We start from the raw sequence: 6,000 nt of genomic DNA on the forward strand, positions 1-6,000 counted from the left end.
TATAATCTCAGTGGCAAAATAGCACAAAGATACCACAATACAACTGCAGAACTCTCTCATAAATATAACACAACACCCCAGCTAAATAAGAGTTTTAAATTAAATTTGACAGTATATTTAAAAACATACCATGATGAGGTAGGTTTTATTTCAAACATGGATTAATATTAGAAAACCCAGTAATAGAATTCATCACACTAAAAAAAAACCCTATATGCTCTTTACAGTAATGCTCATTTTCATAAATTGGACGGTTCACCTGGCATCACTTCTCTACCCTTTTATTGAGGAGCAGAAGCCACGGGCAACCACTCCTAGTCAGAATTTGCCAGTAAGAAGCACTGACATGACATTGATAGGGTTCAAGAGAAAGAGAGGGGGCTTCCCTGGTGGCGCAGTGGTTGAGAGTCCGCCTGCCGATGCAGGAGACGCGGGTTCGTGCCCCGATCCGGGAAGATCCCACGTGCCGTGGAGCGGCTGGGCCCGTGAGCCATGGCCGCTGCGCCTGCGCGTCTGGAGCCTGTGCTCCGCAACGGGAGAGGCCACAACAGTGAAGAGGCCCGCGTACCACAAAAAAAAAAAAAAAAAAAAAAAAAAAAAAAAAAAAAGATGAAGAGTTCTGGAGATGGATGGTGGTGATGGGTGCACAACAATGTGAATGTATGTAATGTCACTGAATACACTTAAAAATGGTGAAGGTGGTAAATTTTATATATATTTTACCAAAATAATTAATTAATTATATACATACTCAAATAAAGGTATTTTGGAGAGATAATCTATGAAAAGAAAGACCAGAGATTTTTTATTCTTTTATGCTTTCTGATCCTTGGGTAATAACTATAATGTCTCTTCTGTGGTACCTCCCTTTTCTCCCTTTAGTGGAAATACCAGCCAATATCATGGCCTTCCCCTCTGCCAGAAATCTTGTCACAAGCTGATATTTCCACTCCCTTCTTGTTTTCTAACAGGTCGGAGAACTCAGAGGGCTTCTTAAATTAGACACCATCCTTCCCTCAGTTGGCTCACGTTCCATTGATCATAGCACAATATGGTGGTGTTGATTTCTGAAGCTCACCTAAAGTCCTGATGGTGCCGAATTCAAGAGGGCTTCCTATAGTACCTTAGCCCATCTAGGAGACCAAGAAAAATAATATTAATAGTAGCATAAAGCCGGGCAGTTCAATTTAGGACATACACTAAGAGGAATCATGTACAATAGCTTATCAAGATGAAAGGCTTATTTTGTTCTAAATAATTGTATAAGTTTGAGGGCAGGGTGGAGAGGACATGATTAACATGTAGAAGAGTTTTAGTGGTCTACACAGAAAAAAAGTTCAAGCTGTAAGTCCACACGTATGGACAAACAGGTATTTCAAGGGTCAAGAGTGAAAGGTAGTATTATAAAACTCAGTTTAGTAAGGAAAATTTACTAATGGATTTCTTTTTTTAGTGGCCAAGAAAAGAGTCCATGCCACTTATGATGTCATTTATTTAATTTGAGTAGAAAAACTAACAGATGAACTCAAGGCAACCCCAAAAGTTCCTATATGATTGACTGAAAAATTTGCCACAAAAGCAGATGCTTTAACTGGAAAAGTTGCTTTCATAGCTTGATCACTGGGTTTTGTAACTGTCAACCAAATTGGGGAAAAATATTACAATGTGTTTGAGCAACTGGGACTCCATCACAGTCTTTTTGGTTAATATAACAGACATGTTTGAAAATATTAAAGGAAGTTATTTTTCTTTTTGTTTCTTCAACAAGATTATTATTGATTCTTTTAAATATTCTATCATATATTTTTCTATTAGAAAAAATGCATAAAACATGGTTCTTGCATGGATGAAAGGTTGCAGTTCTTTCCTTTTCATTAAGCAGAAATTCACTACTTGGTAAAATTAGGGTATTCTTAAATTTTTTTTAAAACAATAATTAAGTTTTACAAATCTTTTTTTTCTCTGTGGTGGGAGAACACATTGCATTTCCTCCCATTTGACATGATGATGTAATCCAATCTGCTAGCCTGAGTGCGCAATAAACTCCTCTTAGACTTCCACATTTTAAAATTTCAAAACATTTCAATTAACAAAAGTTTGCTGTTTGAGGAGGCTTTTGAGGGTACCAAGAATAATGGGTTCTCCATATTTATCTGAATTAATTTGGAATAAGGAGAGAAGTATGTAGCTTCACAGAGATGTTGGCTAGGATTTTCTATTGAAGATTTTTGGTGGATTTATCCATTTCTTTCCCAAACCTGCTTCTTCTGGGACCTACAATTCAATGAATGAACTTGTCATCTTTCCACTTCTGCTTAAAACCTCAGACTGTGTTTTGACTTCGTTCTCTCTTCACCCCACCCACATCTACTTAGTTTTAACTTTTATGTACCTCTTGTTTGCCTTCTTTTCAATCACAAAACCCACAAGATACTGAAACAACCTTTTAACTCAACTCCGTACCTTTGGATTCTCACTTATCCAGTCCATCCTGCACCATGCTGCACAATTTTCTTGGTATACAATGCTAATGCTGACTTTATGCTCCTACAACTTCCCACTGCAATTCAGTTTGGGGAGTGTGCCTGGTATTTAACACCCTCAAGGACCTATTGACAATGTAGCTCTCTAGCATTATTTCCCACTACTACCTTTTACATACACTAAGATCCAAGTATCCATGATATTACCTTTATTCAGGATGTGCTCTCATCACTCTCAATATGTCTAAATGAATTTTGACTTACCTTCAACTCAGTTCAGATTCTGAACTCTTCCCAGAGCCTTCATCTTTCCGTCCTCCTAATTCTCATAGTACTTTAAATGTACCACCCGTTTTGTATAACTTTGATCATATTTTTCATTTACGCTTTAATGCCTTGATATATTTCAAGCTCCTTTAAACAAGATTTATAGGAGCTTTATCTTGTTATATCCCACACTCCAATTGTTCAATAAATATTCACTGAATTATTTAATCTGTGTGTAAAATGGAAAACCCTTGAGAATTCAGGTGTGAGATATATAAAGGAAGGCAATTTACCTACCTTTGGATAATATTATACAGTTGTAAGTCTAAAGAGGAGAATTGAGTTCAGGAGTCCCAAAGCTTTTGTCATAAATTTGAAACTGTAGCACGGAATTTATTAAAAACTCATAAAAACTCATTACATTTCATGTGGTGATTGATTAATTTCCAAATATCAAAAATTCCATGTAGGGGGCACAGATACAACAAATATAACAAAACAACTTCCATACTCTATTATCTTGCCTGTTTTCTGGTTCTGATGATCTGACCTTGGCTTTTTCATAGGAGACATCCAATGCAGGAAGCAGTAGAGCTGATTACTGCACACTGCCCTCTGGTGAGTCACAAGGGTAATCTAGAGATGAAAATTCCTGGTTGAGAGCATAATTTACTCTCCATGCCCAGCTGGTGCCAAAGAATGATGTCACATTTTATGATGTGATCACTTCTCTCAATTGTGCCCCCTTGAGTCTACCAATTCTTTCCATGCAGGTCATCAAACGGCCATCAGTGGGTAAAATTTTCCTCTTCACTTAGCCAGAAATGGATCCAGAATAGATGTGATGACTGTTACTAACCCAAGCTTTAAAATAAATATTACTATTACTCCCACCGTGACATTTCTCTGCATCTTCAAATACCCCCAAAGCGTTGCATGAAAATAATGGTAAAAAATATTCTCAGTTTGCAAGGAAAATAGACTCTTAGTAGTTGACATGCTGAATTCTCCTACATCCACATAAACAAGTTGTATTTCATATATAAAAATGTAGAGCTTTCTCATTCCTAAAGAGAAGGCCAAAAACCAAATAACCAACCCAATAACATTAGAAGTACTGTTTGACTTGGAAGAATCACAAGTATATCTGGCTTTGGACCACATTAAAACAGCCGTATTTCTGGGTGATGTTATTCATTTATTCATTACCACCTGACCAAATACCATCCATGACTAAATCAATACTTTAAAGTTTCAGAATAGACATGGAAATACTCAAAACTATTTTTCTAGGAAGGATACAGATAACCCCACTTCCAAAGAAGTGTTTCTTTGGCTTCTGTAATCAACTCTATTTTGTACACAACGACATTTGTTATTTTCTTATCCTATTCCTAATTTGGGGAAACTACATGTTGTAAAAGTGATACCAATAATGGATGATCTTCAAATAAGAGGAAATTTCCTTACTGAAGGGGAAGAAAAAAAAGACTTGTAGAAACATCAAATAAGCACCTTCTTATTGTTTAATTGAGTGCTAATGCTGTTTTTTTTAAAGTTCTCTTTTATCAAAATTTTGGCTTTCCTCAAGCTCTAAGCAACTAATATTGCTTCAGAAGGTTCTAACCTTCTAAAATAGAGATGTAAAATTTCCTTATGTAGTAGTTGCAAATCCTTTCTTGACTTTCAGCCTTTTAATTTTCTGAGGCTGTTTACATGCAAACTCAGAAAACTAGTTTTTACTTATGGTTAATTTATTTTACTTTCAAATAAGAAAAACTTCTGTGGGAGGTATAATACTGGTTTTTGTTGAGTTGTTACTTAAATGTGGGCAAATAGATTCCTGAATTCAGAGAGAAGTTTAGATAAAATAGTATTTAAGATCCTTTAAACTTCAAAATTCTATGTTGCCATTGATATCAATATTTTGGTGAATAATTATTTTAAACCTTTAAACATTAACCATATATATAATATATACTTAAATGCAATCTTTGTATTGCTGTATATTATATAACTGAAAAAGTACCATAAGGAGAAATCCTATAAATGAAATGTAGTTTTTACCACAGAAATAATGTTATCAGCCTAGATCAAATATCAATTCTATGTCTAGTCAGCATTTACTCAAATAGGATATATCTGTATTTTGTAGTAAATGCTTTTAAAATAAACTAAATATTTATAACTCAAATATGTAAAATAATAGCATTGTATGTGATACAATATTACAATGTATTATATAAAATTCTTCTTTTGCTTTTTCTTATATCTAATTTGTTTTTATAGATGTCAATCAAAGTGAAAGGCAACCACCAAGGTCATAGAATTTAAATGGCTAGTTTATTTTTTTTAACTTTTTAATTTTTGAAAATTTTATTGTGGTGAGAACACTTAAAATGAGATCTACCTTTTTTTTTATTATCACAGTAAGTTTAATGAACATCCATTATCTCATACAGATATAAAATTAAAGAATAGAAAAAATACATTTTTCTTATGATGAGAACTCAGGAGGTACTCTCTTAACAACTTTACTATATAACATACAGCAGGGTTAACTATATTTATCATATTGTACATTACAACGCTAGAACTCATTTATCTTATAACTGGAAGTTTGTACTTTTTGACTGCCTTCCTCCAATTCCTCCTCATTCCACCCCCACCCCCACCCCACATCCTCCACCTCAGGTAACCACAAATCTGATCTCTTATTCTATGAGTTTGTTTGTTTGTTTTTGAAGTACAATTGACCTACAACACAATGTTAGTTCCCGTTATATAAAATAGTGATCTGATATTTCTGTGCATTTAAAAATGATCACCATGATAAGTCTGGTTACAACCTGTCATCATACAAATATATTACATAGCTATTGACTATATTCCCACACTGTACATTTCAAACCATTACTTTTATTTTGCAACCAAAGTTTGTACCTCTTAACCTCCTTCACCTATTTCTTTTCTTTCCCCACTCCCCTCCCCTCTGGCAATCACCTGTTTGTTCTCTGTATCTATAATGCTGTTTCTGTTTTATGTTTGTTCATTTGTTTTTAAGATTCTATGTGTAAGTAGAATCATATAATTTTTGTCTTTCTCCAACTAACTTACTTCACTTAGCATAATACCCTCAGGTCCATCCACGTTGTTGTGAATGGAAAGATTCCATTCTTTATTATGGCTGAGTAATATTCCATCGTGTGTGTGTGTGTGTGTGTGTGTGTGTGTGCACGTGTGTATCTCA

Source organism: Kogia breviceps, chromosome 12 (assembly GCF_026419965.1).
Source record: "Kogia breviceps isolate mKogBre1 chromosome 12, mKogBre1 haplotype 1, whole genome shotgun sequence".
NCBI classification, from domain to species: Eukaryota; Metazoa; Chordata; class Mammalia; order Artiodactyla; family Physeteridae; genus Kogia; species Kogia breviceps.